General features: G+C 39.7%; 1 protein-coding gene across 21 annotated transcripts in view; it reads left to right on the forward strand.

The window, feature by feature from the left end:
• The first annotated feature begins 690 nt into the window (after positions 1–690).
• Positions 691–24,343, forward strand: part of LOC147157658 (uncharacterized) — a 103,870-nt gene continuing 80,217 nt past the window's right edge. For 20 of the 21 annotated variants that reach the window (XR_015091450.1, XR_015091449.1, XR_015091451.1 and 17 more), the window contains exons 1-2: positions 771–1,000; positions 2,496–2,618. The gene's annotated coding sequence lies outside the window, so the exon portion shown is untranslated. The other variant, XM_086063486.1, reaches the window with a different exon arrangement.

Below are 24,343 nucleotides of genomic sequence, written 5' to 3' on the forward strand. Positions count from 1 at the left end.
TCATGATACTATTGCATGCATTTCAACGGCTCTATCTGCTGGCCAAATCTTGTCATGACAACACTAAAAATGGCAATTACAGGAACCGTCAACTTGAACCAAACGTTTCATTTAGACCAAAACAACAGATAGATCGCTTTCTGCCCTCTCTGTATGAGGGCTTTTTTTTGTGTGAGTAATAACGTGTGTGAGAGATGTTTTTTTTGGTGTGTGAATTTTTCTTTCTGGATGACTTTTTTTGTTAGTTGGGTGTGAGGTTTTTGGATGATTGAAGAAATAATAATGCTAATTAAAAGTATAGTATCATAAAGACACCAAAACAATACTGAGTCTCATACTAAGTCAAAGTTTTTTTTAAATTATAGTAATTAGTTGTAGTAGGAATATTTTTGCACTGCAAAAAAACAAAAACAACTCCCAATATGAATGAGTGCAGTTTTCCACCACTGAAAACCCCTAATAAAAATACAAATGTCATAATTCTTCAAATAAACCAACAATCTGCCACATATGCGTCAAAACAATGTGTTAAATCTGGTTGATTTATCTTGTTATGTAATTCTTGGTGTTATGTTTCAGTTTTGAAGGGGTTGGATTTCGTTTATCAAGGGTGCGTTTGTTGCTTTGGGCTGTGATTGGTGTGTGTCACGTGTTCCCGATTTCTCCCCCTTTTCTCGTTATGTCTGAACACGTCCACCTGTGTGTTTCCTCCCTTCCCGGTGTGTCCGACCAATCGGTGCCCTCAGCCTATTGTGTTCCCCAGGTGTGTCTCATTAGTGTTGGCGTATTTAGTCTGTTGTGTTTGTCCAGTATGTGTCGGTCCATTGTCGTTTGCACGATTTGTCGTTTCGCCAATGTCTTGCCGGTTGAGTTTGCTTAAATGTAGGACTTTGTTGTTTGTTTTGACCGTGACTCTTGGATGCTTCTTATTTCATCTCATGACCCCATCCTCGTGCTATTCCGCCTTGCCTGGGAACTTTACGGACATTGTCATTGTGAGGTCAGAGCCATTGATTTATTGACTGACGTGTGATTATCAGAAACAATAAGCACCTCTAGTTGAACGTGACCCTTTCGACGCGGCCATTTTATTTCACCGCGACTCGGAAATGGTTGTTGATTGTTTGCGTTATGAGTACAAAACGTCGGTGCTTTGTGGAAACTTTTACAGATTGATATCAGGCATCACACAATAAATGGCAAAAAGCCGTGAAAGAGAACAAGAATACGCTTAAAGGCTTTTTTGTATTTGTTGCAAGTCACATGTTGAGGGATGCGAGCGAGTAGCGGCGCTGTGCAGCTAATGGATTGGAGCCCCCAAGAGTTTCCTGTTGCCAGTAAACATTTCCATTCACCCAGACAGTCGCCATCCACATCCACACACAAAAAAAAAAAAAAAATCATGAATAAACTATGATTAACATGTGTATGTTGATGTTTATTATAAACAGGAATACTTGTGAACAGTTAGAAAAACACACAGGCCATGGATGTTTACTGGTTTCAAAACAAGAACATGTTTCAACGTACAAAAAATATGAAGACAAATAGAATTCTTTGAAACACTATAATTATGCAAGTTACTTTTGGATGAAACATAATTGATTAAATTTGTCATTTTAAAATAAAATAAAAAGGTGCAAATGTATAAATTTAAACAACTCAAAATGAGTGTGTACAAAATCATCAGCATAATTGTAAATATATATATATATATATACATATACATATATTTACAATTATGCTGATGATTTTGTAAAGGTGGAGTGTAATAATTGAAATAGTAATTACATTTCCATTAATTGCACAGCCCTACCTTATATTGTTCTGCCTGACACCATAAGCCACAGGCATAGATGGATGAATAATACCACATTTGTAGTAAATAAGAACTTTCAGACCTTTCCATTCAAATTGTCTCCTTCCGTTGTTTTGACTGTGCAAAATCCAACTAGGAAATAAGCAAAAATAATGCGAAGCTAATGGAGGCCACAAAATTCTCGTGTTGCCATTGTGGAGTGCGCGACTTTTAAAAAATGCATGCTGGCTCGTGGCTGTGTTTCTCTAATGAGGTGTGTCTGAAATGTTTGATGGCGCTTGCACTCATTTGAAAAACAAATACGCTTATTGTCATAAATATTTGATACGGAAATGAATATATGTAAAAGACATACATGAATTAGTCTGTTCTGATCCATTGTCTCGTGTCGAAAACACACAAAGGATTTCCGCACAGTGATTCCCCACAGGCTACACTGCTACGTGCCATTCCTGTTTTGTAGCGTTTAAAAACTTCAACACCCAAAATAAAAAAACTGGATTGAATATTACTGTAAGCCACTGTAACAATTAACAATCTGAACATTAACACTGCAATTAAATCTAAGAAAAAAAAATCAGCCCCACTAGTCTAAACATAGTATCCTGATTAATATTGTGTTTGTGAAACATTAATTATTAACTATTAAAATCTGTCTGTTTTTTGTCCATTTCAGGGGGCTGCCATTTTTTTCACTTGCCGTAAACAGACGTTGACATCACAGCTGTTTAGGGAAAGACCAATCACGACTCACCTTGTGAATGTCACATGACACAACTCAAGAGGACTTAAAATACAGGTAAAACGTGACTCTAAACGAATGTTTGAAAATAAATGCAACAATATTTCTCTTGATAAATATACTGTATTGGATTTAAAAAAAAGTGACTATCACTACTGTATGTAATATTTTGCACAACAAATCCTATTTGTCTGAATTTCTCCGCGAGAGAGAAAAAACAACTCCTTTGTGAAATGTCCATTACCTGCACTTCCCCTCTCCGACCACTAGATAGCAGTAAAGGCCCATATGAATAACATCTTAGTACGTCTCGTGACCACAGGAGGGCAGTACAAACACACACATCGCCTTTCCCCTAATCAGCAGGTGCACTGCTGTGTTTGAGAAGCCCGATGTATTCTGTCTGGCAGCATCTTGGACGCCAGCAGTCTGCTGAGACACACTTTGCCACTGCATTGTGGATGTTTGGATTCCACAATGTGGTAATTAATAATCACATATTTAGAGGAAACCTGGGGCTTGTTTAACTTCTGTGCGCCTTCTTCATGGAATATCATTTGAGAACGGATCTGAGGTTTTACTTTCATTGGGCATTATGCACCTTGCTACTTTCTGAGGGGATTGCTAGTAGTGGAAAGTAACTAAGTACAAATACTTTGTACTATAGTAGATTTCCTTGTTTTTGATTTCTAAATCCGTATGACAGTGCGCGCGTGCAGTTGTAGATCCCTCCCTGCTGAAATGTGAGCGCACGGCGTGCCCTTGGCCCCCGTCGCAAAAAGCTAAGCTAGCGTCTGGAGTGTGAGTGGATGCTGAATGACAGGCGTACTTGCTGCCAGTCAATCAGCGGGGCCTGTCTGACCTCGCTCACGTCTTTCTCCCTCTCTCGGGAGGGAGCGAAAAAGATGTCATCCTCCCATGTGGCATCTCACCGGCTCTCACTCTCCCTCCCTCGTTTGTCTTCCGCGACGAATCCCCCTCTGAGCTTATCTCCGTGGACATCCCTCCACTTTTCTCCTACCTCTTCCTCCTCGCCATCTTTATCCACAACGTTTGCTTATCGCCGACGCTCTCATCTTCCAACTCCAGCCGCCGCTTGCCATCGTCACGTTTTGCTGGGGATTTGTCGCTCGCGCAGGGTCGCCCTCTAAAACTCCCAATCTCTCACTCGCTGTTCCATTTTGGTCTCTCAAGAACCCCCCCTGGTGCGCTACCCCTCCAGGCCTCCTCTCAGAAAGCAAAATGAAAAAGCAAATGCATCGCTATTTTGGAGTTGAATTTTGTCTAGTGACAAGATTAAAATGGAAATTTTCCCTATTAATATGTGTGTTGCTTTGGCACCGAAGTGTTTTGCCTCTCATTTATTTTGTGTGTAATTCCACTTTTGTCCACGAGATGGTGGTGCACTGTGTGGGAAACTATACATTTGAAAGGAGAGTGAAAACAGGAAGTACAGGGTGACAAAAAAAGGGAACTTTTCAACAATCCCAAAAAACCAAGAGTGATGGAAAAAAATATTTTATTCTTAGTAATTGAAGCCTTGGTTACTAAAATGGCGGAGTGTTTACTTGCTCAAGGTCACTGTCTCGCAGTGCTGCGACTTGTCTCATGTCGCACTTCGAAAATTCCCATTTTTTTGTGTCACCCTGTGTTTCAAACACATCATTGTTTTTGCTGAAGCGGATTGAATATCAAATATTCTTGAATTTGATTCATCTTCAGCAAAAACTATGCATTTGAAATAATTCTGTTTTCACTCTTGTTTCAAATTTATTCAGAAAGGAGGGAAAACAGGAAGTATTTCAAGCACATCATAATTTTTGTTGAAGATTATTCTCACATATTCTTTAATGTTGCTTTTTTACACCTACAATATACATCTTTGGCATGATTACGGATGTATATTGAGAGTTTTTTTTTTTTTAAGTTAGGCAAAAACGAGATTTATTTATGATAAATCCAGAGCATAGCTCTTGCGTTTTCTCACTATATTATCTTTTTAAATGTGTTGTCTTATTTAAAACATGTGTTTAAAGACTTTTATAAATGCTATCAAATCACACATACGGAGTATTTGAATAGGCTTGAACTGAACTCCTATGATGGAGAGAGGTTTACTGTATGCTAGCTTCCACTCGCCTGTCAATCATGTTTCATGCTATATGTTAGCACGACGCTAGTACGATTTTCAGTTTGTTTGAACATTTTGATATAAAAATGTATTTGCTCATACATTTTAAACTGCCTGTCAATGGCAGGTATTCACGTATCGCGGGTGCGTTCGGTTCAATGCAAACAGCAGATGAGCTTTTTTTGTGGCTGAGCCGACCGAGCCTCTCGTCTCCGGGTAGGATTCCACCAATGAGTAGGGCATTTTGTTTGGACCCAAAGCATCGTTCCTCTCTTAATGCACTTATCTGCATTCATATCAATAGCCCCAAAGCAGCTGTGAAAGGCCAAACCATGCTGACGCGCAATGTGTTAAGTGGCTGTCTTAACAAGCACCCGTGCTAATTGGCTGTTTGAGCTTTCCCCTTCTTGTCAATTCAGGTCATGATTCGCCAGAAGACCAACAATGTGTTGTTTGTATTCCCCTTCCCTCCACGTGGAACTTTTACCAAGTCTCTCCGCACGAGTCAAAGTGCACATCGGTGCCTCCCGAGTCTTGAGCGCGCTCTCCACTTCAGCACGTACCCGATTAGCTTTGGAAATTACAAATTTGCAAGCGAGCCATGCGGTCGCACCAGCACACGCGCCTCGAGAAATCAGGGTCCTACTGTTGTTTCAAGTGCACGCAGATGGGGGTTTGTTCACAACGCCGCCTGTGTCGTTAACCGCTGCCTTCGTCGGGCATGAATGCTATTCACTTTCTTTTTATTCATAAAATGCATATAGGGGAGAGAAAGGATGTGCTAAAAGCAGGAAGGCACAGGTGCGTCGTTTGCAGGAGCCAGTTGCACACCTGTGAGAGGGCGTGAAAAACAACAGCACACAAAGCAGCATTTCTGTTCCCACGTTAACCCGCCACTTTGGAGCCTCGCCACATGTTTATAAAAACAAGGGGTTGACGCATTTATCTGCACAGAAATAACAATCATTAACTAAAAAGGGGAGCTGCAGCTGCTGGAAAAAGCCGCTATTAGGTGACAAAAAACGAATAAATTTCCACTGAAATTGTGGAGAGAGAAAAAAAATCGTCAAGGCCCACCGCACAGATGGATAGATAATGTGATCTTCACAGCAGCTGCGCTTTGTGGAGGGTCGTTTATTTTTACTCAAAATATTCAAAGCAGACCTGAACTCTGAATTTGGAATTAAGATGGTAAAATGTGGCACAATCTGATGTGATTTGAATTCCACTACTGGAGATTTTATAGAATTTCAAACGGCGACAACATAAAAACTGCAGGTGTGAAATGTGGTTTAAAACCCTTTAGATAATTCTATGATAGCAGTCAGCCTGTTTTTTTGTTGTTTTTTCCGCTTCTCCGCTTTCAGAATCCGTTGGAATTACGTTGCTAGCGCAAACGGTTTCGGAGTTACAGTGATTTGAAAATCACGTGTCATTTCCTTCTTCTTTTAAAAAAAAAAAACGTTTATTGAATATAGAAAAATTATGCAAATGCCAGTTAATCCAATTTACATGAATCACATAATAAAATATATATTTAAAAATAATTCTGCATGAATATTAATTATCAAATGACATTTCTTGTTTGTTACAAAATAAAATAATTGTCAATTTCAATCAAAAATAATTTAAATAAAGGTGGCAAAAAAAACATTTTCCCAATAAAACATACAAAGTAACAAAAGCTTAATTTTTTTTGTTCTTGGTTTCAAAAAGGCTAATAATGTTTTTACCATCCAATATAATCTTGTGCTTTGATTCATACGTAAAATAACGTTCAATAATAAAATCCCAAAAATAAATGTGGCACACGTTTTGGTACAAGTTTACAAAAAGAACATCAATATTTACAAAATGTGAAACATACACGTTTGTTGGGTAAATATTGTGTAATATTTTTAAAAATGTACTTCATGACGCACCACTCCCCTCTCCTCCACACGTGACATGCTGCCAGCTACCGTAATGTATGTGGTATTGACGTAAAGCTTCACTTTTCTGCTTTCAGAAGCCGTCGGAATTACGTCGCCAGCGCAAACGGTTCTGAAGTTACGGTGATTTTAAAAAAACATGCGTATTTCCCCCCCCCCGTCGTAACGACAGGTTCGTATCGTGAGGGTTTGAAAATAACTTACCGTAAGTCACTTGTAGCCACTTGAATGAATGAGCGCGAGCGTATTGACGTGATTGGCTGTAACATAACAAGGAACGGATAAGGCCGCCGCGCCGCTCGTCACGTTTGTGTCGCCGCTGTCAAGCGGACAGCTCGGAAGCGAAGGTGTCTCATTGGGTTAGAAATTTCTTGCGTCTGATCTCCTTGCTTGCCTCCTCGACTCAAATCTCAGGTGGACGAGAGGAATAGGAGGCGACAAATTTAAGAGGTTCGAGTGGATTTTGCTCAACTTTGGTTTCCAGTCAGTCCTGTAATTACTAAATGAGGTCAATCGTTTTGTTCCACAAACTGACACCTTGTGTTGAAATACATCGTTTTGTTTTGTTCTTTATCTAGGTTTGGAAAAACAAATGTCTGTTCTTCTTAAATTGTACTCACGTTCCCTTTTTAAAAATATTTATTTGTATATTGGCGGGTAAAATTTCCCGATGGGCTTTTTTATATATTATTTTAAGTGTGTTAAACTCCATCAATTCATGAAATTTAAAGTTTTTAGTTGTATAATTAATGGATTCGTGTGGTCTTTGTATCCACAACCGAAACGACACGAATAGCACATTTCTGTAGGAGAAAGTTGCATTCGGCTCTTGTTAACATAAACGTAGGGAACGTGTTAAACTAATAGAAATATGGCTGCATGTTTTAGTCACTGATACAGTAATTTCATAAGAATTCATAGAATTTAGTTAAAATTAAAAATATGTACTGTCCTGTAAAAAAACGAGCGTGATGGTGATGTGTTGAGATCATTTTTCTGCCACTAGATGGCATAATTAACATTTGTTGGCGACAGCTCAGTGCATTTGTCTTTTCATATTAAATATACAAATATATGCATTGTTATTAAATGTATTACTGCTAAATTTTGACGTGGACGCGTCTGCTGCTACTTTGTGATTGGAATTCCCCCAGTACATGCTTTCCAAAGAGGTTGGGCATTAATCGTGCGTTAAAAGTAAAGGAACTTTAAATTAACTCAAAATGAAAACACTCATTTTGACACCCCTATTTTGAATAAATGAAACCTTGAAATAAATGTTTGTTGGATTTAATCTTTTGATTAAAATCTTAATTGTCCAGATGACCGGAAAAAAAAACCAGGTGTTTTTTTTTTTTTGGTCATATCGCCCAGTCCTACCCTGTCGAATATAAAAGTAGCGCTTTGGTGTCATCTCGTGGAATCTTGGTGCCAATGAACTGTTTTGAAATAAGGGGGCACAGCACTGTTTTATAGAAAGATCGTGCTTTGGAGTCATTTTGGTTATTAACCCTTGGGAGAGCCTTAATGCATATATTCCCTGTAAATGGCGTCTTTTATCTGTTTGTGTTGCTTTTTTCAGTTTGAAAGGTATGGATGGAAACATCAAACAGCGTGTACCGTTATTCGCTCTTCACTGACGCTTCCTTGATTGTCCACCTTTTTCAAGGGTCGCCCCGTCCAAGCGCTCTTGACGTCAACATCCTCGACGCTATGCGCTCTGGCAGACAAGCGGATCCCCTTCGGAGCAAAAATGGCTGCCAAGGAATCCGTTGTGAATGCCAACGTTCCCCTCCAGTGTTTGTCTGACAAATGAGCGAGCCAAGTCCATCGCCGGGGTTCAAACCGCTAATCAAAACAACAGCTTCGCGCTCCAAACAAACGGTCGCGCGGCTTAACAACGCGCCCTGTGACGGAAAAATGTCCCCGGGATAGCTCTTGATTTTTCATCGAACGGTGTAATTCAAGTAATGGTTAAACCATTGGCTCTTTCACCGCTGCCCTTTCTCGCTATTGATTCTCAGCACAATGCTTCCCTCATTGACCTGCGCCAGAGTGATATGCCGAGTGGATGAGTGGGGGAATGGAGAAGGCGATCTTACCATTATTATCCTTAAAGTACTCGACTATTGTGGGCAGATCAAAGTGATGTCGACGCTCTCGGGATATGTTTGCGGCGCGCCCGCTGTGCGCCGGGGGGACTCTCTCAAAACATGCGTTAAAGACTTTGACGCATGGAAGTTCAAAACGGCCTCATGGGGCCCTCAACAGCCAAAACGGATTTATTGCCTTCGCTGCATGCTGACTTTCGTCTCAAGTCCTTTTACAGTCTGACTAATAATTTACTTAGTAGTTGATTGAATAAAATGAATAAAGTATATAGTAGGGACAATATAGTAGCTCCGCAGTTCATCGATGCGATTCAAACATAGAAACGTCAAAATGCTAATCCGAACATCAGCACCAATAAAGCATTTTGACGGTCTCTCAAATGAGTTGCAGTGAGTCTTACATTGCATTGAGTTTTCAATTCCCGGAGCAGTTTTAACGGAGAAGTCAACCTTTATATGTGACCTAAACATTTACATAATAATAATAATAACAGTCATAATTTACATAATAAACATCTAAACATTCTATTTGTGGAATATGAGTTATGAGGCAAAACCCAGCCGTTTTTGTCCATCTCAGGGGGCGGAAGATGACGTCACAGTTGCTGAGTGCTCAGGCAACGACCAATCACAGCTCACCTGTTTTCTGAAGCTGAGCTGTGATTGGTTGTTGCCTGAGACCTGGCAACTGTGATGTCAATTTCACTCGACAGCAAGTGGCAAAATGGCCGCCTTCTGATATTGATAAAAAACTGCTGGATTCTGCTGCATACCTCATATTCCACTAGCGCAATATTAGCGAGATTATCGTATTTAGACGAGTGGGACATATTGTGAAGAATTTTTTGGGGGGGTTGACTTCCCTTTAAACGTGATCTTATGTTATTTGGAGAGGCCAACTCTCATAGTCTCGCCTAACTTTAATTTGTAACACACATAAAATAAAAGTTCAATGCTTTAGATTTCTCTATCATAAGTTTAGAAATTTGCTTTAAACTCCGCTTTTACTCATCATAGATTATTCACAAAATGTTATATTTAACTTTCGAGTAAAGTAAGGATGAACCTGAAATGTCCTATATATGCTTTATAGGCAAACTTAATTTGACCTTCTTAACACTTTTTTAATTTGCATTTTTGTGAAAATGTAAGCAACAAAAAAAACCTTTGCATGAAATGAGGCCACATCTACAATTATATGAGTTAATGCGAAAATTGCCTCTTTTAATTTTTTTTTTATTATGATTTATTGTATTATGGTTGTTTTAAATGTTGCGTTCTGTTCGGAGTTAATTGGATAATTAGTTAAGAACTGCTTTTTATGAACCCTGTCAGATTACTGTCATGCAAGTTTATTTTGTGGTTATTTGAATCCTTGTACTCTATAAAGGTAATCAACATCATATAAGCATCTGTCGGTATGAAATCAAATTGGCAATAGAAGAATTGTCACAGCTCCCGCAGTGCATCTCGTTATCTTGTGTAGACAGATACGACGCCGATAAAATGGCACAAAAGATCCTTTTTTTTTTTTCCCTGCATTTTTCTAAGCCCAAGATCAGGTGTTTGCATCTAATTACATGGATCCAAATGTCTTTTGAGTACCCCCCCCCCCCCCCCCCCCCCCCCCCCCCCCCCCCCCCCCCCGGTTGCTCGGCTTGCCACCTGTTTCATAATACTTGCTGTATAAAAGCATACATAGCGGGGGATGGCGGCATTTGATGATTCCTGATAGCAAACGCACACAGATTGCAACGAGGTTTCCATGCTTCCATAGCAGACGGCTGAGACACTGATTACAATCAGAGCCAACGCGCTTGCATTACACTCAAATCCAACAAGTGGAGTCGACAGACGACACCCGAGACGGCGACATAATTGACAGCGAGTACTACTAAAATCTTGAACTCTGACCCCTGACGGTTTGCCTCCCTTCACAGTCTTCCTCTCTTCCCGTACCGGAGCGCGTATGCAGCGGCAGCGTGTGAGCCCGAGTTAGTATTCTGCAAGTTTGCCGCACAAGGCAAACAGACACCTCTGCCAGGATGTATAACAGCTTTGCTGTTGGTGTAGGTAATGGGAAGCACCTGCGCAGGAAATGGCGGGGGAAACGAGAGGTTGAGGAATTCAGGAGCTTCATGCATATGCACTCATGTACTATTCGGCGCGTGTGTCTCCTCAAGTGCGTTAGCCGAGAGAGCACCTCGCCGGTAATATGCGCGGGCCGCGAGCATCTCGGAGGCAATTTCCGTCCTAAACAAAGGCGGGATGTAGAAAATAAAGTGAAGCGGGGAAGCAAATCAAGAATTGCAAGCCTGTGGGGCCTTGTGTTCACACAAGTATGCCGAGTATAATGATGTTGCTAAATCCGGCCGGCCGATTGCGCTCGTTGTTAGCTGACTGCTCAGCATTCAAGGAGGGCCACCTCGGGCTTTCTCATCAGATGTGCATTTGTGGAAAGGGGGACATTGAAAGGTCTTGGAAAGGCTCTGCCAAGGCCTGGCATCTTGGAGATAATCTCAATCTCTCTCCGGGCAGCTTGTCCACTCAAGGACTTTGCTTCAGTCAGGCTTGTTTGGATGTAACCTCGTGGTGACAAACTCAGGCCAGCGAATAAGTCAGGATGCGCAAAAGATGGCACACAATCCAGCCGTGTGGAGAGAAAAGGCAACTGTAAAACTTTTTTTTGCGTTACTAACTTACTTATTTTTCTATACTTCTACTTTTTTTTTAAATCAAGAGCATACAGAAAGCTTTGATGCAGCTTAAAGCAATGGTAGTTTTGGATAAAGAAACGGTCAGCAGGTGGCAGCACAGTATAAGAGATCAGCCAAGGCCACGTTGCACCAAGCTCTTTTTGTCAGTGTTTTCCCCAGGAATGCGTATAATGATGAAACCTAGCTATATTCTAATACTAATTGCTGCAAAACGGAAACAAATACAAACTTTTTTCCCGATGAAAGAAGAGAGACTCTGATCATTCTTTTGGTGGGTTCCATGTTTTTTTATAGCCATAGAACACAATATTCTGTGGGCCTTGTAAAATAAGTCAAAATAAAGTAAAACAGCCGAGAGCGAAGGAGGTTGCTTCAATGAAAATGGCTTTGAGTAAATGAAAGTGTGATATTCTCCTTTCTCTTTACAGCCTTTCCCCACGAGACAGGCAGCCTCCCTTCTCTCGTCCCATCACAAGTTAAACTGGAATGGAGTGAATTAATGTTAAGTGACGGTTTTCAGAAGCCCAAGTCACGTAATGCCCTTTGTAATACCTCCGTGAAGGCACATTGTGGATGTTGCTCTCACAACTGTAATTTTGTGCAGAGAAGTGCCAAATGAGCAGCTCGAGGGAACAGTCGGAATGTTCAGTTCAAGCTCGGAATATTAAGGGACTAAAAGCAAAAATCGGGTCTTGGCAACAAATATCCAAAATATTATCTTTTTTGCTGACTGTCATCCACATAGCAGTTAAAGGAAATAGCACGCTTTGTTAAGATGGAACCTTGAGGCAGTGGATGCAATGAAAACGGCCAGGGACCCAAAAGTGAACCCTGTGGAACACCAAATGACAGTGGGGCAGTGGTATGGAGGACAAAAACTGCCCAAAATAAAACAGATGGATATAAGAAATAGAATTCAAAAATTAAATACAACAAAATGATATAAATGGAAATAAAAACAACAAAAATATATACGTACATAAATATGTAAATAAAAGTACAAATAAATACAAAATTAGAAAAGATTTTAAAAAATGCAAAAAAAAAGTTTCAATATATATATTTTTAACAAATTTATGAGCCAAACATAGCGGCAAATTTGCCATTCAATGAGCAGCCTGACATTAAAAACTGGTAAAGCTATATTTTTTCACTGTATTCGTCTACTTTGCAAAGTCATACTTTAGTCACAACGGTTATATTTTCTGGATAGAAACAATCTACTTTTGCATCAGGCCAAGTTTGAATCCAGCTTGGAACGCTTTCAGCATTATCAGATCCCCGGTGTCACCAAGCCGACACACGTACACACTTTTATTATCGTTCGGTTGCCGACCCAGCTTGCATGCGTGCCTCGATATTTCACAATGTGCCCATGTTCCAGTCAGTGCGAAATATGCTCCCTGATTTCATTTATGTGAAGCAATGGCGACTCTTATCAGCGCGCGAGTGAAATAGCAGTGGATCGGTGTCGTTAATATGTCAGTCTCAAGCTGATGGAGTGTTGCCCCGCTATGGAGCGACACGGTTGCTGCGGTGATGGAGGGATGTTTCGATAAATGCTTTTGGGGCGCTTCTCGTCGTGATTCTTTCTTTTGTGTTTTTTTTGTACCAATCTTGTCTGAAGACATTTTCAGTCGGTTGGTTCAATTATTCAATAAGTCTGTTTTTGAATGCCACTTCTACATTTAATGATCCTGCATATAAATGTGTTTATGTAATCTAATCAGTCCCGTTTGGGAAGGTTCAGTGAGGCTAAATTCTTCAACCGTCATGAATAACAACAGACCTTTTATCGATTTGAGTCTGTTGACTTCAGCAAATAATACAAAAGGAAATAAATCCGACTGACAGCCAGCTCGAAAGTGACCAGAGAGTGTTTTTAATTAAAACACCACACAAGCCAATTCCACTATCTTATAAAGCTAAATCATATTCTTTCGCCCCATCTGTTATTGAATGTTATGGGATTTGGTGCTGCTTTTGGGCTTTGTGCTCAGTAATTGAATTTGATGGTTTGGTCCAGATGGAAACTTTGTAATCTTAGGAACAACAAGCTGAGCTGTTGGCTTGCCGAGATAGCAGAAGAAAGCGGCGACGCCCGGCCAGCCTCATCCTAACCCGCAAGCATAACTAATCATCACACGGCTCTCTTTTTTTTGCCTTTCATCAAAGCAGCAGTGGCTTGCGGGGATTTTAGGTTGAACTGTACTTGAAGTGTACCGCGAGAGAAGAACAAGCAGCCGCGCGCATGGCCAAATATAGACAAGCGCAGCGGCACAACATAAGTCAGCTAAAATTTCTTTCCCCGGCTTCAGCTGTGAATATAAATATCCGCGCATGTGTTATCTTTCCGCATCGCCCCGAATTCTCAACTGGATCAAAAATCTTTGACTTTGTTTGAAATATGACAAACTGTCAGTGTTGTAAGGCGACAACCAAACCCACATCGCATCCTAATCACGACTTGATACTCACAGGCCACATTCTAGTTATGGTTGCCCTCAGGGGTCCAGTTCCAGTCCCCTCCAAAAGAATTCAAACGGCAATTCCTTTGATTTTGTTGTATACGGAATACATTTGGGTTTCAGATAAAAAAGAATTTGAGACAAAAATATCGTAATCCGAGTTTTTATTTCATGTTACTCACCAGACTTTTTCTCCATTTGAAATGCTTTTCCAAGCCTTTTACTGCATCATCTTTCAGTTCTTGCTTGTTTCTGGGGGTTAATCCCTTCAAAATGCATACTCTATTGAATCAAGATCTGGTGATTGACTTGACCAGTCTAAAACCTTAAACTTTCTCTTCCTGATCAAGTCTTTTGTTATATTTTTGTTGGAGTTTCTCCCAGGATTCGGTTTTGCGTAAGGTGGCAAGCAAAACGCTTTTGTAACCTTCAGAATTTATTCTTCTACTACAGTCATGAGTTACATCATCAATAAAGACTAGTGAGCCCCTTCCGGAAGCAGCCGTGCAAGCCCAAGCCTTGCCATTACCTCCACCATGCTTCACAGATGACCTTGTGCATTTTGGAACATACTCTAAAAACAGTTGGGTCACTTCTTGAGTTATTTAACACCAAATGTTGGGTCAAAAGAATAACACACAAAACAACCCATATAATTTGGTTGCTTTGCGGGTTCTTAATTTAATTTGACCCAACTTTGTGTTGGATAAAGTTGGGTCAAAATTTTGGGTTGCTTTGTGGGCTACTTTTTGGGTTAATTGAATAACCCAATTGAAGTGGGTCAAATATGAACCAACCCAACTTTTGGAGTCATTTAACCCAAATAGTTGGGTCAAAAGAATAACACACAAAACAGCCCATATCATTGGATTGCTTTGTGGGTTATTAATTTAATTTGGCCCAATTTTTACGGTAAATTAAATAACCCAAAAAGTTGTGTCGGTCCCTTTTTGACCCACTTTAAATGGGTTATTCAATTAATCCAAAAAGTTGCCCAAAAAGCAACCTACATTTTTTACCCAAATTTTCGGGTTAATTCAAAAAGATTTTGTTAAATACCTGAAAAAGTTGGATTGTTTCATTTCTGACTCAATTCAATTGGGTTATTCAATTAAACTAAAAAAAATTGGGTTTAGTTAATAACCCACAAAGCAACCCACATTTTTGATCTAGCTTGTTGGGTTAAATAACTCAAAAAGTCTTTGTAATAAAATTAGGATCGGTTCAATTTACCCAAACAGTTGGGTCAAATGAATAATTCACAAAACAACCCCCAAAAATGGGTTGCTTTGTGTATAAATAATAAAATTCCATTCTTGACCCAATTTGGGTTCTTTTTTTAGGTCAAGAAATGTACATCAATCCACATCATCTGGGCTTCCGTTGTAGTCAGTGGCAGTTTTTGGTATGGGCAATATGTGCAGCCGCACAAGGGGCAACATTGCATTGAATGAAGTGAATTGTTTTTCTACTGGCATCATGACATGTTTATCAATGCTGCTTGTATGGGGAATTTGAGCCCCCTCGTTGAGTCATAAGTGGTCATCAACTTATTTTCGGACCCACGCCAATGTATGTCTCACTGGACATTTTACTGCTCCACTGAGCGCTATCGACCGGCGACGGTAATAAACGGAAAAGTCGAAAGTAAACTAAACTAAACGAAGTTGCTGGTTGGAAGAAGAGATAACATGTGATTAGCTGTTAGCTTTAAACGTCGGTTCAACCCCAAGTATATATAGTAGCTAAATTTTGGGGAAAGTAGTGCTAAAGTATCCTTATCTGTACACACAGATGAGATGCCAAAAACGTATTTAGTGATTAACTGAAATTTTTTAACGTGGGGTAGTAAAGTTGACAAGTCGGTTCAACCCCGGCTAGCTCAACTTTTTTGAGCAAAGTGTTAAAAAGTACTTTCCCTTCACAAGTTGTGGCTCTTGATCTGTACATACAGTCCGCACAATCCCCCAGGTTCATGCAAATAAGCGCTCTGTCGAAAAGACCTGTCATTTTAACATTTAAAATTATTCCATAATTTCGGACTAATGCGTGACTAATAGCTTTCTTGCTCTCCGTGTCTTGCAGCCTAACTTGTCCACTTCCACTTGGCCCAATTGTAGCTCACGATAGTTTGCTTTTGCCACTTTCCCCCCCCTGTAGTTTATTAGGGGATGTGGTGAGGAGGGGGTTCGTATTGAGGGATAAAAAGCCTTCAATTTGCCAAAGGAAGTTTTAATTGGGGCCCGGGGGACGAGAGCTCCCCCTGTTTTATTTTGCAAATTCTCCCTGCTCTTTATGGAAGAGACGAGATCCGATCCATCGGCCAGTGGGGAACTAGGAAATGGGACGCTGTTACAGAGACAAAGATTGACAAAAAGGATGCTGCGATGCACATTCATAAAACGCTAGCTCGTATTTAGAAAACAGTGGCGCTTTTCTTTCCTTTTCTTCAAACCCAGCCTAAATGTCCTTTGAATTCAATGTTTCTGCTGTCACTCAAGATTTCATCATGCACTTTGAAATGTCACGAAAGGCTCGGATGGGGCTAACTGGGAATGAATGTGCGCCGCATGTAAATTGGATTTAAAAGACATTGGCATGAATAAATCACTGCCGACGAAGATCAGTCTTAGGAAGTGATTTTTGGAAGCACATGACCTATCCCAGCCACAGTTGCGTTTTTCTTCTTTTTTTTTTTGTCTTTTCATGCCAATCTCAGCCCATATTGAGTTTCTGTTCAAGCAGCTATTCATGCTGGGCCGGAACTCTAAAGAGATGTCGATCAAAAGTAGACAGGAGAGAAAGGGGGGGGACTGCTGGACAACAATGGTGATGGGAGTTGACCCCTCAACAAACTGACATCACAAAGCGTAATTGCCTGTCATGTGCCATACGATTTCACACCGCAGAAAGAAAAAAAAAGACCCCTGTTATTCATTTAAAGTTAAGCCAGTGTAGCCAAGGTCGCCGAATTGGCTCCCGGAGGATAATTGAACAACGTACCTCCGCTGTGGATTCTCGCGGCAAGGATGCCTACCGGATGAAACACCGCGCGTTTGAATTGAAATGCAGCTTTTTTTGCGTGAGCTGAACTGTTAACTTGACATGAGGGCTTGAGGTGAATCTCCATTAAAACTGAAAAAAATGCTTTATGAGCTGTTGCAGACAATGTTCTAAATCAGTGATTCACAACATGTGTTACATCATTTTGCTCATTTCCATTAGCCCCGTTTCACATTATTTGTTAGCATTGAGCTAACATCAGCGGTGTCCAAACCCGCCAACCATTTTTCGGCGGCCCCTGGCATATGATAACAACTATTTGTACAGTTGATGGCGACTACAACTACTAGTATTGAATTCATTTTAGATTCTGTAGAGCTTTTCCATGAAAAGATACAATATAACTATTTACAAATAAAATGGGAACATTTATCTTCCTAACACTGAGGTGTAATTAATTTTTGGAAGCAGAAATTATGAACCTATTACATTAATTAATTAACTGCTCTTGTTTTGCTTCTGTATCTAAAGATGCTTTTTACTCACAGGGGTGACTCTAATTTAATGGGATAAAAGGCTATTTGCCTCTTCTCATTTTACAATATGATATTTTTTCAAAGTAACTGCAATATATAAACAATATACAATGACTTGACTGATTATGGTATGGCACAATGTAATGAATTCAAAGTTGAGAATTTGCTTGCATTCTTTGATTTTTCTGTGGCACTCAGAGGAAAAAGTTTGCACATCAAAGCCTTAGATGATTTCGATTTTTCGTGCGTGTCTCGTAACTGCGAAAAAACAAACTAATGAAAAATGAATACATCATTTGCTGTCGCTGTGAAACTCTTGGTTTGTCTGCATGACTGTATTAATACGATTTATTTTATCATATCCACAAAATGTTCAATATTTACTATAAAGTACGATATAAGAGAGTGTTCCCTTGTTAACACTTTACATTTCTTTTGTCATGCGGAGGAGGCTGGAACAGATGAATGGCATTTGTAATCATTTTAATGGGAAAAAAATAATTGAAGTGTTTTGAGTTACGAGCATGGTAAACGGCACCAATTCACCGAACTATACCACTAACCCGATAGTGGCAAATAGTGGCAGTGATTACTTGTTCTTGGCAAGTGAGTGAAAGAAAAAGACGGAGCGCTAAATCTTACAATCATTATCGATAGCAAATGCCTAACCAATCCGCGGTTCAATCCATCTTTGTTGTCCACAGATGTTAATGTTAGCCCTTCGGCAGTAAGCGTACAATAGATACAATAAATAACACCAGCAAAATGTAAACATCAATAAGAGAAGCCGTATTTCAGTTTAAAGGATACAGTTGTTAAAATATTGTGTGTGTATGTGGTGGTGGGGGGGCTGACTTTGGACTGACCCTCTTCAGTTGCCAGGTGAAAATGTTGGATTCAAACTTGTGTCATTGGAATCAATACATCATAACAGTAGCAGAACGCTGCCAGAATGTGTTCATATCTTTAATATGTGAATAATTCAGTAATGAGCGTAAATTACAGAAAGCCTTTTAAAGAGAGGGGTCTCTGCGCAGCAGATTGCAGAGGTGAGTTTATAAAAGATTCATGGTGCAGCAGAGCCTGGGTCAGCTGGGGTTTCTCCAGCCTCCCTATATCACCGCGAGCTTGCTTAGCCCCGGCTCTCTCCATGCACAAGCCGGGGAATTGTGTAGTCGAGTGTGCATCTGATTTGGTCCGCTTCAGACCACTTTTATTTGGGACAGCTTTGCTTTGGGGAAAAGGAGGATTTTAAAACAAACATTTGTTTAGATAATTGTGGGACTGTGTTGTGTATACGTTTATTTATTTAATGTGCCCCAAATGTACATCTAAGTAGATACATTCTTTTCCCCCAGTTTATCTCGGTTGTTCTTCTTTTTGTGAGTTATTAGACAATATATTATGAACTTTATTCTGTTCTTAACACCCTTTGTAGTAGATGGACCATTCTTTGGCATAAATAGAAAAAAAAATAATTAGGGGTGTTAGGCGATTTTTTTCAATCGTAATCCGTTTTTCTTTTAGATTTCATAATGAACTGCCGCTTTTAAGGGACAGAAAATATTTCTGAGCACTTTAGCAGTTGTTACAACGCCACTATTCAGCCTGTTTTAGGTTGAAGAAGTGTGCCCCCCTAAAAAAAAAATTAAGCCCCCCCCCTCTCCCGGGTAATTTCTTTTTGCAGACAGGTCTGCGTGGACGTGTCTGCTGCATTGCGACTGGAATTCCCCCAGTACAAGTTTTCCAAGTAAGGGCGGTCATTAATCGCGCAGTTAAAAAAAAATGGTGACATTAAAGGAACTTTGAATTAACTCAAAATGAATGCACTAATTTTTCACACCCCCTAATATAAATGTATTACAATTCAATAATGTCCCCAAGCCTTGTCTTAAATCATGTTTGATAAACCTGTTGTGTTTTTTATACAATAAGTGCATTACGTCAGCTCTTCTGTGACTCCCTTCCTGCTCGAGCATGCTATAGAGTGCTCAGCATGCGCTGTAGGAATATGCCAAAAGTTGCTTGTGGGCTTTTTGAGATAAGCCCCCACCCCCGCCCCCGCCACACACACACCTTTAGCTCATAAATCAGCGTGCCTGATAGTGCCAATGAATATGTTACCGAGACTTTGATATGAAGAGGAACAGGCAGAGAGTTCCATATCAAATCAGGTGGAAGCCATTTCCACCTCTGCCTCACATTTATCATCTCATGTCATGAGACGCCAAATTGTTCTCTCCTTCTTCCTCACGCTGTCAAAACAACACCTTTGGCATCGATTGGATTTTGTATATGACTTTTTTTTTTCATTCACCTCAAGAGTGAATTAGAGTGGGGTAAAAAAAAAAAAAGTGACCTTGTGATGAGTTGATGTGATTCATAATAAGGTGCTCCAGTTGTAAAAAAAATGTGTTTTATAATTGTCCCGTTTGCAGGGATTCTATAATGATGATGTATTACAGGAATAAGCCTCCCTGTCTGATTTGATGTTGGCAAAAGCAACTGCATTGAATTGTGTTCTGATGCAAGAAATCATCTTTACTGCTGGAGACCGGTTATTTTTAGGCAAAGACCTGGTGGCACGACAGAGAAAATGTCACAGGCAGGCATTTTGCTGCTATTTTCCAGAAGAATACAATTACATCCATGTCTCACCGACAGGCAAGCTCGGGGAGCTTTTTATTTTTATGAGATGTTTTTTTATTTTTTTTACTACAACCACCACCTACACTCCTCTCCAAAAGTATTGGAACAGTTAGGCCAAGTGCTTATTTTTTGCTGCATGCAAATCATTTGGGTTTGACATCAAAAGATCATCTGTTATTTGCAAGTATTTAAATTCCATGCAGGGTTCAAGAGTTTTAAAGTTGTTGCCAAATTGTGTTGAAAAATTCAGCTGTCTGAATGTGAGAGTTTCTAAGGAGGGTTTGCTTTCCATGCAGGCTCACGATTTTTAACATTTATTACCAAATTGATTTGAACACTTCAGCTGTCAGAATGCCAAGGGTGCATAAGTAAGGTTTAATGGAGAGTTTCACTTGCAGGGTCAGGATTTTTAACAGTTACAAAACTGAATTGAAAAATTCAGCTGTCAGAATGTGTGACCTTGGGCTTTAAAGGGGTCAAGCTTTGAATTGCTAAGTAAGTAAGGCTTTAAAGGAGGATGTGGCTTTATGCAGGGTCATGATTTTTACCAGTTACAAAATTGAGTAGAAAAAAAAATAGCTGTTAGAATGTATGACCTCGAGTTTTCAAATGAGGATTTGGCTTCATGCAGGATCACGGATTTTAACTTGTTACAAAATTGAAATAAAAAATTCAGCTTTCAGAATGTGTGACCTCTAATTTTCAAATGAGGATTTGGCTTTCATGCAGGGTCATGTTTTTTAGGCAGTTGTTATAAAATTGAATTGAAAAATTCAGCTGTCAGAATGTACGACTTTCGGTTTTAAAGGAGTCAAGGTGTCGAAGTAAGGCTTCAAAGGAGGATCTGACTTCATGCTGGGTCACAATTTTTAACAGTTATAAAATTGAATTGAAAAATTCATCCGTCAGAATGTGTAACCTCGGGTTTTAATGGAGGGTTGTTTTCAGTCTACCTCAAAAGCAAATTGCCCTCACTGTTCCTTAGCTTTTGGAGGACAGTGTACAAAGAGCATAGAATTAGACCTAATGCCAAAAGTATTGTCTACTTGTGTTGCATGGTAGTGTGTATGTGTCTGACAGCCCCGAGGCCAGCTGAGCACTGTCAATTTTATGCTGAAAAGCTGTGAACGTTGCCCGAGGCCTTCGTGTTTTCTCCCCCGTGCTCAAGTTCATCTGTTGTGAGCTCGCAGCTGTTGTCTTTCTCAGCATTACTCGCGGAACAGCATGCAGGTCAATCTCAGTGGATGCTACGCATTGTTTTTCCATTCTCTATTCAAAAAACGAGTACGGGAAAAATACTTTACACGTGAGAAGAGCACGGCGCCGCGTCAAAAATAATCTTCATGGCATTCATAATTACATTTGTGTCTAGAAATTGACTCCACTGCTCCAGATGAGATTCGAAATCCAGATGTGAAGTAGAGGCCCTATTTATAACCTACCCGAAATGCCACATTTTTATGATTGAAGCGATTGGCTGCACACTTAAGAAAATCCATGTTTTTCAATGAGACACTTGTAATCAAATGAGTTCCTTGATTATCTTGCCACCAAAACAGACCAAAAAGAGATGAAACCGTGTGTCAAACCCAACCACCCACCCACCACCCCCCACGTGCTGTCCTCTGGCTCTCTTTTTCTCAATTTGTCTCCGGAGATGATCCTCTCCTAATGTCCTGGGCTAATCTCCTTTCTGTCCAAAACTCTGTTGTTTCACTGCAGTGCTCTGCCCACTCCATCTCATTGGCTTTCCGATCTCCTTCCAGACATCATTAATTCATAAGATGCAGCACAGAATACCCTCCCTCACTGAGTGATACACTTGAGACAGTAGCACAGCGGAAAGTTATGCAAGTTAGTGTGATGATGTTAATCCATTTCAGCCTGCCCAAAAAAAAAAAGGAAAAAAAAAGTCCAACGTGTACTTTTTAGGGCTGGATATCCATTCTAATTTCCTCAATCGATTCGGTTTCGTTTCACAAGAGTTCAATTTGATTTGATTTGGATGTTTCCCGATTCGATTCACTTCAGTTTAAATTCGATATTGATTAATTATGGAACATCAATTCTTCTTAAACATCGAGGACATGATGTGCACTTTACATCGTTACATCATTGTGAATGCTCAAAAACACGATTTTTCGTTGTTTTTTGTGACAATGACAGTAAATCTTGGAATCTGGAAAAAAAAACTCCACAAACATTATATTCAAAATTAAATTTAGTGGAGGTAGTACCTGGTTGAATTATTCATTAATTAAGTAAAGTGACACATATTATAATCAGTATTAATAAGTATTACACAAACATTGACGCCAATTCAATTTACGCATCAATTTTTGCTATTTGCAGTCCTGTCCTATGCAAATAGCGGGGTCCACTGTATCCAATTATATTATTATATAAAATTATTATATTATTTTAGTGATCTTTTTTAAATTTGTCCTCATTGGCCTATTTCGAATTGAATGAATCCAAAAGTAATAAATATGACTCAAGTTGCATATTTTTTATATTATGCTAATTAGATTACATTACTAACTAGATTTTTATCAGGTAACTAGAAACTGTATCAGAATACATTTGAAAAGTAACCCTTCCAACCCTGCTTATACAGTATAGCATAATGTGGTCATGTGACCATGCATATATAGATGCTGTCTTTTAATTCTGCTTAAATTCGTTTTTCAAAATGCATCAAATTGGAGTGTTAAAATGTGAAACATTCCAAGAGAGCATGCTCCAGACACCTTTAGAGGGGTTGAATATAATTCACACCTTCTTCATCCCTGATCTGTTTTCATGCCAGGAATGCACATAATTTGACTTAATAATTACTGTTACGGTTTCATTGACCGTCACCGCAGTCATTTTAAGCATAAAAATTTGTCAGTCAAATTACCGGAAAACTCGACATGTCATACAAGTTCCGTGTGTTTGAATGCTTAAATAAAAAATAAAAAAGGCCCCGAAGTTGGTCTAAAATGTCTACATAAAATCCGGAGTAACGGCCAAATTTCAGAATGTCATTTAAGTGGTCATCACTGCACCCTCTAGTTATTAGTAATTTTCGCGAAAAACTGCAGTGTTCACGTGCCAGATTAGATCCCCTGATGGGCCAGTTGTGGCCCGCAGGCTGTATGTTTGACACCTTTTAATCCATTTGAAACTACCATACTCTGGCAATCAGCGTTGAATAATTATAAACCTTCAAACTTTGAGTGACAATAATGAGGGGGAACATGTTTAGCATGTTTGTTGAGCTAGCTTCTTACAACTACAGGCATGCACAATATTCCTCCAACCCCCGCGCGCAAAACAACATTTAAACTGTGAAAATATTTCCACTTTGATCTTCCTTTTGCAATTCAAGGGCATGCGTTTTGTAGTAAACACACTACACAGTAACGGAACATTCAAAGGCTTGGATGAGACGCAAAACAAACATGTCAAATGAGCGTTTCAGAAAAGAGCACCAATTTGTCTCTATTTACAGAAAAATCATTCTGGGTCACAGATTCTTTTGAAAGTTGAGCATGCTAACAGGCGAGGTCAGAATGCTAGCTTGTCGTGGTGCACGGAGCACATGTTGGTCCTCAGATATATCCGAGCCTGACTGCGGACAGAGTCACTCTGGCAGGCTGTTTGTCTCGCTGCCACAATATTGAGTGTGTCTTTAGAAATGTGTGCTCGGAAAGCGAGCGCCTCGTCATTACTGTCAAGTCGCCACGACACGCAGATTAGTCTGTTGAGTTGTGCGAGGGGATAGAGTGGCTGCTTGGGAAAGGAAAATTGATGAGGAAGTGGCTCGGCAAATTGCATTTATATTCAGTGTTATTAATCTATTTCTTGTATTGCCGCATCTGTTTTATTTATGCCATGTATGCTGTCTGATGGTACCTAGAAAGGCGCTTAGACATTAATGATAGTACTCAAAATGATCAATATTAGGGGTGCCGAAATGAGTGCGTTCATTTTGAGTTAAGTTAAAGTTCCTTTAACGTCACCATTTTTTTAATGACCTTTACTTGGAAAGCCTGTACTGGGAATTCCAGTCGCAACGCAGTAGACACGTCCACGTTAAAATTGAACAGTAATACATTTAATAATAATCCATTTATTTGTGGAGACTGGGGTCAAGTTGTATTTCAGAATTTAAAAAATGTGCAGAACTACATGTTAAAGATTAGATGGCTCGTAATATAAAAGATGCAATAAGCTGTCACCGTCTTACAA

The sequence above is a fragment of the Leptonotus elevatus genome, chromosome 19 (assembly GCF_054856555.1).
Source record: "Leptonotus elevatus isolate MCC_2025b chromosome 19, RoL_Lele_1.0, whole genome shotgun sequence".
In the NCBI taxonomy this organism is placed as follows: domain Eukaryota; kingdom Metazoa; phylum Chordata; class Actinopteri; order Syngnathiformes; family Syngnathidae; genus Leptonotus; species Leptonotus elevatus.